The sequence below is a fragment of the Dendrobium catenatum genome, unplaced genomic scaffold (assembly GCF_001605985.2).
Source record: "Dendrobium catenatum unplaced genomic scaffold, ASM160598v2 fragScaff_scaffold_1038, whole genome shotgun sequence".
Lineage (NCBI taxonomy): Eukaryota > Viridiplantae > Streptophyta > Magnoliopsida > Asparagales > Orchidaceae > Dendrobium > Dendrobium catenatum.
In genome coordinates, this window is record NW_021319500.1 from 2822634 (window position 1) to 2834484 (window position 11851).

Sequence of the window (11851 nt, forward strand, 5' to 3'; positions counted from 1 at the left end):
CACCACCATCTCAAGACCCGACGTTTAGACCGACGTTCTTACTAAGGTCGACATTCAGCCCGGAACGTTCTGCTGAAAGACCCAGACGTCCTGCTTTAATGCACGACGTTCGGTCTACGTCCTGCTGAGAACCCGAACGTCCTTGCTTAAGGCCCGACGTCAAGTCCCTACGTCCTGCTGAAATACCCGGCTCGTCCTGCTAAGCCCGACGTTCAGTCCCATATGTCTGCTAAGAACCTGACATCCTGCTTAGCCCGAACGGTCAGTCCCGACGTCCTGCTGAAGACTCGGCGTCCTGCTTAAGGCCGACGTCAGTCCGACGTCCGCTGAAGATCTCTCGCATCCTGCTTTAAGGCGACGTTCAGTCCATACGTCCAGGACGATCGTCCAGGGTGTGGGTCTCCGAAAGATTCCGCCGTGCAGGTTCGCAATGGCAAGGTACGACCGCACTATCCCGTAGGACAAAATGGTCGTGGCCTTACACCCGGCACAAGCAGGCGAGTGAGAGCAATGAGTTATAGATACGATTAGCCATGGAGGATGCGGCTTCACCCTACCAACCTCGATAGATAATAATATCTATAACCCAAAAAGTTCACGAGATTCCCCCATTCGATTACATCAGCTCAAATGGGAGTTTATTTGATTTGGGATTCGGTTTCCTACGGGCGCAAGCCCCCGTAGTAATACATCTTAGACCATCGGTCTAGAGACTCGATTCAAGGAACGTTAGATTATCTCCTCTAAGTGGGTTAGTGCAAGGTTTCTAGGTCTTCCTAATCAAAGGGGAAATGTCCCACTCGGGCTCGTATCAGTGCATACAAGGTTCAGTCAACATCCTAGCTAAAAAGAAGTGGAAAACTGGAGGGGAAAAGAGAAGCAGAACATACAGTCATACATGAGCAGAAACGAGAAGGAGACGTTCTAAGGTATGATGGGCGGGGTTTCAAATTTTTATGTGACGCGACGATAGTTAGGATTTATAGCTTTTCAGAAGAGAAAGCTTACCCACCAATAAGGTATGTATTAGTGGTTCACTCATACCCTCACCTTAGATCTAATCTACAAAAGATGTAGATGCCGCACAACACCTAACATCTACGAACCTAACTAATGCAATCTGGACTTACTCCTGTCTGACAAAGGAAAGCCAACCTAAAACCACCTAATCGTATTTAAAATTCCATTGTGTCCGTCCTGTATGCAAAGATGAACCAGAAAGAGGTAGTAGATTTAGACGCTAAATTTGGGATCGACAAAACTAGAGAAGAAATTCCTAATGATCCCACACTGATGAGTGGTTAATGTCCTAAAACTAATGCCAATTAATCTTAATTTAATTAGTACTAATGCATATGCTGGGTTAGTCTTCAATCAAAACATGTATGAATTTTAAAAAGGCTTTATAAAAATATTTTTGAATGACTAATTCCCCAGGTCCGGCACTCATCCTATTAGGCCGATTTCCGGATTCTTACCGCAGGCGAGAGGAATTTGTCTAGGAGGTGAGAGAATGCATGTATGCCACCCCGCGACGATTCCGGCATATTCCCTAGAGTCGTTATGTTTCTATGTTGAGTTTAATCTTAAATTTTATTAAAAATTACGAGTAGAAAAATTTTATCCTAAAAGAGACCTAACGATCAGACCACATAGCACATGCCAAGAAAGAAACCTATGAAAAACGCAGCTGTGTTCTTACTGCGCAACAAAAGTAAGTAAATCACAGCACAGAAACAAAAATCCCCACGGAAAAGAATGTCCATGGCAAGTGCCATACAATATTACTCGCAGGGTACAGTAAGTAAAGGTAGGCCGGGTATCCACCGACAAACAACCCTGGAAACGACCGCAAATCTTAAAATAAAAGGATTTTTTTTATACTTCTTCAGTCCTTCTTTCTTCTCTTCCTTGATTCGTCTTGCGATCGTTCTTCGATCTCTTCCGGCTCTCGTTAGTGACTCTCCCAAAAGGATATCCAAATGAAAAAGGAAACCCCCTGTAGGCGGTTACTTTTCCCTTTTTGGACTCCTCGTAGTGAGTGCTCCAAAAAGATATCCAAATGAAAAAGGAAACCCCCTGTAGGGCGTTTAACTTTTTCCCTTTGGATTCCTTTTCTCCTTAAAAAATGCCTTTATTTTAAATTTTCACCAATATTTACTATCAAATACATTTCAACAAGAAAGAAAGAAAAAATCTAGACTCTCCTTTAGCAGGCGGTTATCCTAAGCAGGTATAATAAAAATTTCACCCAAGACAGTTACATATATAAATTAAAATGCGCACATCAATTACCTTGAGGGGAGGTGGACCGTGCCTCTAATTTATTGGGGGCCTAAGCAGTCTGAAGCAGGTACCTAAAGCAGTTTATATATAATTTATTAATTTTTAAGGCCCCTTTTAGCAGCATTATATGAGCACGGCCACGCTGCAGGAAGACAGCATTAGTATAAGAGCGTGGCCTAGTCCTATGGGTATCTAACGTTCACAACACAGTACAGAAAGGAGAAAGCTAGAAAAACAGTACAGGGAAATCACATCACAGAAAAGGCTTTACAACAAGTAGCAAAAACAAACGAGCACACGGGTCACTACTGCAGAGCGTCACAACACAGCACAGAAAAGAAAAGGCCAAGAACAAAAGTCCTGAACCTAAAGCTTAATAGTCGTGTCCTAGCAAAAACTCATCTCAATGTGTGTGAAAGCAGTGTGTTTGGTAGATCCATATAGGTAGTTTTAGTTAGAGTTTGTATTGTATTTATATTTTGTTTGTTGAAATGGACAAAGAAGAGATTTTAATTAAACTTCAAATCTTAGTGTTTTGGATTGATTTAGGTATTTTTAATTTTGTAATGTTTAATTAATTACACCTTTGTTTCACAACCGAGGCCGTTGAGGTTTATTTCACCCTCCTTGGGGCTATTTAATAGCCTCGTAGGCCTGGGTTACCCAGTGATAATTAACTTTGTTGATGATTATTTAGTTGTTATCTTAAAGAAAGAAAAAAAAAAAAGGTAGATTTAATTTTTTATTAATCATGAATTGTGATTGACAGTTTTAGAAAGTTACATCTAAGTTTGATATTTAAAAGTCTTTCGCTAATGAATTTTTAATTCTACAATTTGATCATCCTAATTAACTAGCCTCTTTAGATTTAAGATGGGTAGAAGGGATTGATTGATTAGATTTATATAGATTTGATTTAGAGTTTATGATTTAAAATATTTATTAATGATTATGAATGTTAATTAACATTAATTAAGAATTAAGTGTTTTAATAGATTTTTTAAGAATTAGATTAAATATTAGTTGGTTGTTATTAAGTAGATTAAAGAAAAAAAAATCTAAATCTTAGGAAAACGTGTCACTAAGTTTTATTGTTTTTAAGTCTCTATCCATAGAGGACATGCACCTAAGCTATGATTTTCTAAGACTCGGTCCTTAATTTTTGTCCTTAGATGTCACTAATGTTGTAGGATTGAAAGTGTGTTCTTCTATCCTAAGACTTCTATACGGGATGTCATAGGTTTAGGGATCTAAAAGAAATAAAAACAATCCTAAATATAATTAGAAGTTTCTAAGGCCCTAAGGAAGGGCAGGGCGGACAATCATCTAGGCCCACTAAAGGTTTTCTAAGTTTTAGAACTACAGCACCGGGGGCTACGACCCGGTGGTTCCGCCCGTAGCGCCCCTACTAGATGAGGTAGGGACGACTGATGCTTAGGATCCTTGTCCTAGCTCCCTATCCAATGCTCCGCTCCTTGCTCATTGCATTTCCAAAGGACCTCGCGACGAACATAAAAGAAAATGTAGGTATTAGAGCAGTTCTATAAATAATAATATAAAGAAATAGAAATGCAGTAAAATAAAACTAGAACGTTACCTTTTGTTATTTGTTAGCCACTTGTTCTTTAGGTTTCTCCTTGTTTGCAAGCATTAGCACCAAAAACATAAACAAAAAACGGGAAAACAACGAAAGAAAAATCAAATACAAAAAAGGGGTGTAGCATCGTTGTTATTGGATACACTTCGTAGAAAGTCAAGTGCATCCTAATAAAGCAACATGCCCTTTGATGTTCCCACTCCAAACGAGGCACTCGATACTTTACTAATCTACCCACAAACACTACAAACAAATCTATATTCAACTAAGGGATACAAATTCCCATTCTAAATCCAAATAAGAATTCTCTTTTGTTTATATTTTCCCAAAAAATTCTATTTTTCTTCTTTTAGAAACTACACTCAAAGGCATCTAATTCTAATAATTAAGGACTATCTTCTCCCAAAAGGGCACTACAGAGCATTCCACCTAAAGTCCCTAAACACTCAAAACTCCAAAATCAATCTTATAGGAAAAAGACTTACAAAACTTCCAAATGACTACTACTAAATCCCCCCAGAAGTTATCTACTAAAATATCTTTCTTTTGTTTTATTAACACTTGTCTTCTAACAAATTAGTAAGGATTAACAACAAGCAATTTGCATACTAAACACATACCTTATTCTCCAAATAAAACTTACTAAGGGATCTTACTACACTAAGCGGATTCCCAAACTAGAAGTCTCAAAAGATTCTAGTGAAAATCTCTAGATTGAATGCCACACCAAATTTACACAAACTACTCTACAAAACTTTCTTTTAGTTTTGACTCAAAACCCTACAAAAATTTCTTCCGAGATCTCTTTTGACACAAAAAAATCTACCCAACTACCCACAAATCAAGTGGCCTCTCCGTTTTATTTGGAGTGGGGTTAAAAAAAACAAAGCTTCCCAATGAGAAGATTTTATAGAATCCTCATGGTGAAGCAATCGTCATAAAACATTCGCGAGACGAAAAAACATAAAATTCTAATGCAAGCGATTCGCAAAACTCACTAAAAACAAAACCTTCTCATGCAAAACGGCTTGCTAAAGCATTTTTTTGAAAAACTACAACCATAGAATGATTCACAAAATCTTTCAATATAAAAAAAAAATCATAAAACCTTCCAAATCATTCTCATTCCTTTTTTTTATTTTAAACAAAGAAATACAAGCAAAAAGACTATTCAATCTTGCCAACCCAAACTTTATAGAAATCTAGAAATCCACAAATGCATGCTACTCTAGATGCTAACGGAAGAAGAAATAAATTAGTCTCCAATCATAAATCATGGACCATCATTTGCAATCTACATGTAACATTGAGAAATACTCATAAGTTCGAACTTCTCCAAATCAAGTGCCAGACAAGCATTTCAATTCGAGTTGTAGTCTAGGAAAAGGAAGTTTGATTGCAATTTCATTCTTTATAATACCCTAGAAAATACTTTTAGCTAACCTGAAGCAAAGTCATGTTTAAAATCTATGTAAAGATTCACCTTGCTTTTACAGAAAAAGAGAACAAGATCATGATATAAATGAACGAGAAATGCAACTTAATACTTTTGCAACTCATGAATGGGATATTTCAGCATTTTATAACACTGACATGAAAATATAACATCCGCAAACACATGAGAAAATTTCAGCAAATCTCATCCTTGTTCTTAAGGAAGAATTGTATATCTCGAACTTATAAGAAAAAGAAACATGTGGAAAATGATGTTTGTTCATGAGGCTTATCAATAATGATTATAAAGGAAGAGCAAACATTATGCAAATCTTACTTAATCTTATCCCAAATGAACGGACATAAGAGCATTGAAAGGAATCAACTCAGAGAAACTCAATGTTAAATAAAAGAGAATATATCATGAGCATCTCAAGTTCATAAGTTAACCATTAAGAGAAAATCTCTTAACACAAAGCTCTAACACAAGTGAAATTTTATTAAGGCATTTTATCAAACAAGTAGTATGCTATGTTTACAAGATCGCATAAAAACGAACTAGCATGAAGAGTTCAATTCACATCTACTCGTTTGAAGTCATCTAAATAAGCCACATCATTATTATAGAAAAGGAAGATATTCCATAGAAACCATAGAAACATATGGCTAAATACTAAATCATCATCAGTACCATAAAGACATAAGAAAAATGGGGCTAAGTACAAGGATTTTGAATGTAGCTAACTCAAACCGAGCTTGCCATTTCAATGCAACTTCTCTTTTTTTTAATTGATTCAAAATAGTCCATAGGAAAATATGTTATTCAAATACTTCTTAAATAAATCTAGTTTGAAACATTTCCCCAAGAAACCTGATTTGATCACTCTATAAGGGATGTGTTCCAAGACAAATAACCACCAGCTTTAACAGTAAAAAAAAAAAAACTTCTAATAGATATCTTCCTCTTATAACTTTGTAAATTATCGCTTTGCACAAAAGTCTCAATATACACATATCAGCAAAAACAAAACTCGGATGTAAGAAAAAAATCTGGACATTTGCTAAGTGAATTGATTATGAGACAATGAGTATTTAAAAGTAATTTATCGCACAAATTCTTATTCAAAAGACGCAACATCACACTACTGAATATACAGAACGATACAAATCTTGATAAATGGGTCCTTCTATGTCCTACCCTATTGCATAGTGGAGAAGAGGCATGATTGCAATGAATTCAACATGTTTAATCATTAATCATATCCAGCAAAATTTCATATATGAATACATCCAATCAAAGCTTGAGGTGAAAGGCTTTCACACACAGTAACACCATAATTAAAAAAAAAAACTTGGAAGCTTGAGTACTAAGGAGTAACAGAAGAACTTTGGTCTAAAGATTATTATGCTTAAATACTTATAAAGTAGTAAGCAACTGCAATTGTTTAGAAATTATAGGCCATCTCCAAGTTGACATACCATTACCATAAGAAATAGAATTTTGCCAAGGAAACTTGGTGATGGTTAACATCCACCATTAAACCGGTTAATATAAGCATACAATTAGACTCAAATTGCTTTTGTTCGTAAAGTTAAAGTAAATTACCGATTTCTATCTATATGCTAAAAAAAAAAACTTTTACCTTAAAAAAAAGAGACTTAAAAATATTTAATTTAAGTAAAATATAAAATGAAGAAGATGGGACTTGATTTTCATCGAAAATACCGCACAATTCATATCTCGTTTCTCATTTGTAACACCAAACCAACAAAATTTCTTTAAGTAAGGAATGAGACAAATACATCCACAAAAGGGAGAAAAATAGCTCAATGCAAGAAAGAAGGACATAGAGAAATTACATCTTTTTTTTTTTTTTTTTTTTGAAGAAACACTTTATGAAGAGAAAGAAATATAACGGAAACTAAAATTCCGTACATCTCACCAAATAAATAATTTCATACATTTTATTATGAAAAGACCTTGAGGTGATGAGTTGGAAGGAACTCTTCGTAAGCAAAAACTATCACATAAAGCTTTGATATAAGCAATGTAATTAAGATTTTCTTTTAGAAACATTTTCATCGAACATTTGATATGCAACTTTATAAAGTTGTGTGAAATGAATTAACATAAAAAAGGGTGGTTCACACCTAAATCTCAACAAAAATCCTCTAAACAACTCACCAAAACGTTCTCAAATTCATACGATAAATTACTTTATCAAGAAACATAGGCATAAAAGAATAACTCGAATAAACTCAATTTTGAGAGATCAAGCTTAACGAAAGTTCTAGTATTCCATCATAACTTAGAAGATTCAATGAAAATAGTTCTAACATTCTTACTCAATCTATAAAAGAGACTAAAAAAAGTTTGTTGCTCGTTTAAGAAGAAAGTTTAGACAAGGAAACGCTTTCATCCTACACAATTACTAAATGGTTATGCGATCAACTCATAAAATATTAATGCATACAAAACATGAGTATAAAAAAAAAACTCTTCATTTCAACCAAAGTCCACGTACTCAATATAAAAGGAATTTTTTTTGTTTTGAACTAAGTCACACCATGCTTCATAACTGGAATGGTAGAAAATGACGAATTCGACAAAGAATATCATAGTAAAGAGTTCTTAAGGTAAAAGAAAACAACTAATAATCTCCGGTTAACATCAGAAATAGTTAAAATAAAGCCACGTCACTTTAATCTTTCATCCCCATAAAAGGAGATTAAAAAAAGAGATTAAAATGAAATACCCTATACAATTTATTAGCAAATTTATTACAGCACATCAACCAAATAATTTCTATTATACTTATACAAATTGAAGTACCAAGCTTCGAGGATATCAATAATAATTTCAGCAAAACACGAAGATGAACATTTCACCAAACAAATAATCTCACATTTTTTTGCATTTTTTTGCGTGTCTTGAGAGACCCTTAGGCGATGAGTTGGAAGGAACTCTCTCATACGTAAGAGTTCCCTTGTAAATGTTATAATATAACTAACACAACTATGATTTTTCTTAGAAGCATTTTATCAAATGCTTAGCACGCGACACTTGTGATTATATATAACCATAGAAGCAGAAAAAGTCTATCCACATATTTGATTAAACTCACTACAATACCCTCCACATAGAGCGTTATCAAGACTCCGGCATGGAGAAGAAATAATTAATATCACCCAAAACTTACTACTGCACTTCTAAGATGGATTGCTCAAGTTCAAATGCACAGCACTTAAACCCTCAATGCTTGACTATAAAATCATGTAAAAGTGAATTGAGAATTAAGAGAGAAGTAGGGGGAATGAGAAAGGAGGAAGAAAAGAACGTCAACAGAAAATTTAATTCCAGATTTTGATTCAAATATTGTTCTTTTCTTCCATTTTGAGACTAGCATGAAGAAATAGGAATGAGAAAGAGGGGAAAAGGGGAAGAAGGAGGAAGACTCACCTTGTAAGCAACAAGAAGCTCACAGCTAGGGATGACGGGAGAAGATCCGTCCAGGAGGGAGATCTGGACCAGCTCGGGCGGTGTCGGGTGTTCCTGAGCTGAGGAGGTCGGGTTGGCGTTTCGCGAATCAGGGAGACCGACGTCGCCGGGCTAGCGTTTCGCGAACCAGAGAGGAGTCGGCTGGGCTTTGGCTTGTGGCTGGTCGCGCGAATAGAGGGAGACCGAGAGAGTGGGAGAGAGCGTGAGAGATAGGGAGCGGGAGAGAGAGGGAGCGGGAGCGAATGAGGTAGCCGAAGGCTTCCTCTCGGTCTTCTAAGCATCTCCCCACGTCCTGCTTTGCTCGAATCATCGAAATAGCCTTGCGACCTTCTGCTCCTTCGCACAGTCGTTCGAATCGATTACCAATTCAGGGGCTCACGCGACTGAAGTCTGCAATTGCGACAGAACTCGAAATTCGGGGCAATCCGGACCGTCGAGACCATCACTCGATCAGGAAAATAGATTCAAATTAATTAGAAAGTTAGAGGAATTTGGCCAGGATTAAATTGAATCGAAACAGGTCTCATTGGGTTAAAATTAGATTAAACTCGAGCCTGAATTTGACTCAATTCGAATCAATTCGGGTTCGAGCCGGCGCGACGAATCAAATTGCACGAAATTAAATTCAAAACCAATGCTAATTTAAATTGAATCAAGCTCGACGCAATCAAAATAAAATAATCGAGTCTAATCGAACATGGTCGAGTCAAATCCGGCTCGAGTCGAGTCGGTTCGAGTTCAAATTGGGCTCGAAGGGATTCAATTAGATCGATCGAAAGGGCTCGAGCACACTTGAGCCAAAATCGAGGTCAACAATCTTTAAAAGGAGTGCTTGGATATATCACACTTTAAATAAAATTAGAGATATTGGCAAATATATTCTTTATTTGCCTCAATGAATGGAGAGAATATTGCCACACATTACTAAAATAAAGATTGGGCGTGGAGAAAATATGATGTTGTTACAATCTTTTTGTCTATTGCATGTTTGAATGCATCAACACCCAAAATTAGCGTAATAAATTCATATAAAATTATCATCAGAGTGTTCACATTTGGATTATATCAACACTCAAAATAAAATCATTCAAAAGTATAATATCCTTTTCTCATTCCTAATCATAAGCAGTGAAATTACATACTTACAAAACTATGAAATTTTGATGGAATATCTCCCGTTTAACTAGTTTTTAAAAGGGAGTTTTCAATAATTTATAAATATTTATATACATGCAAGGTACTAAAGATATAGAAGCTCTTGGCATCATCACAGGACACACAGGATGGAGTTTAAAATTCCCACATTACTTATATAGTGTGCTGGAGTCCATTAAGCACTTTCTGCATTCAAGCAACACAGTAGAAATACGTAGTTAGATTTTAAATAATTTTACTAATAGAATGATTACATTCACAAATAATAGAAGAATATCAATGTTGCATTCCATAACAATCACAGTGGCACAAAAAGATTTGTATTAATTTTGTATGAAGAACCATTATACAAACAAATAAGAATAAAGCTACAAGAGGCACCAGAATTTTTATGTGGAAAATCCAGAAGAGAAAATAACCACATAATATGATCCAGTTAAAAAGATCTCACTAATGTTTATCATCAATTATAATACCCTTCGTGATTGCAATGGTGTTGATAATATAGTAAACACACACTATACAAAATGAATGTAGTAGAAGTTAGAAGATTCTTGAGACATAGGAGTTATTTTTTGTTGATATGATCGTTCTCATTTGAGGCGGGGAGATCTGCTGTGGAAGCAATAGAACAATGGAAAAACAGGGGACAATGCAAGATAATTTCAATAAAACAGTAGAACTACTGTAGCTAATTTCAATGTAGAAGATAAAACTGTCTTGCTCAAGCCTCTTCTCCGGTATAAGAGAAGCCCAGCTTTCTACAAAAAGTGCAGCAACTCTCAAAAAGGTAAAAGTACTATAGTCCTTTAGTTAGTTAAAGAAGTAGTGGGGAATAATGCTAAATAACAGAAAAAGCAGAGAGCATTCTAATGGTATAGTGATACTGCGGAATACTATAAGGTAGCAGAATTCCACATCAAGATCATAAACCAAGAATTCCAATTTACATTGTAATGTTAATATTTGTAGTCAAAGTAGTGTTGATGGCATGAATTATTAGCAAAGGTAGTTGATGAAATTAGTTTGCATCGGTTTAGCCAGGACGTTGATCAAAGGATTAGCGGTAGTCAAAGGATCTTAGTTGGGTGACGGTAGTTGGAGGTTGTAGCTGGGTAATGTTGGTCAAAGGATGGTAGTCCGGTATAGTCGGAGGACTATAGTTGGGCGATAATGGTCAAAGGACCGTAGTCAAGTGATGGTGATCGAAGAACAGTCTTCAGGCGATAGTGGTCGGAGAACCAGAATTAGGAGACAGTGGACAAAGAATTATAGTCGGGCAACTACGATCAGATGATAGTAATTGAGCGACGATTATCGGAGGACTATAATTTGGTCATGGTGGTTGAAGGACTATAATTGGGTGACGATGGTCGAAGGATTGTAGTTAGATGATTGTATTTGGAGGATTGTAGTCGGGTGATAGTGGTCGAGAGATTGTAGTCGAGCAATGACGGCTGGACAACCGTAGTTACATGATAGTGATTTGAGAACTATAGTTGGGAGATGATGATCAAATGACCTTAGCTGGGCGATGGTGGTCAAAGAACTATAGTTGAATGATGGTGGTCGTAGGATTGTAGTCGAGGGATGGAGGTCGAAGGATTATAGTCAAGGTATGGAGGTCGAAGGATCATTGTCGAGGGATGAAGGTCGAAGGATCACTACCTGTGTTTTCGTGCTCATCTACCACCAATCCTCCCAATGAATAACAAAAAGTTTTCATCTTTTCAAAACTTGATGAAGATTTCTTTGTTAAAGGTTGATATGTCTACATAAAATTTTGCATGATCGGCATGAATCTCAAGGTAATATTTGAATTTGAAACTTTTGAAATTAAATTCAAGATTATTTGAACTTCAATTTAAGTGAACTTAAAA

The 11851-nt window shown here is 36.0% G+C and overlaps 1 protein-coding gene across 1 annotated transcript in view; it reads left to right on the plus strand.

The window, feature by feature from the left end:
• The window catches only part of LOC110093400, a 20165-nt gene that overhangs the window by 6032 nt on the left and 2282 nt on the right, over nucleotides 1–11851 (plus strand). The gene's annotated exons all lie outside the window — the stretch shown is intronic.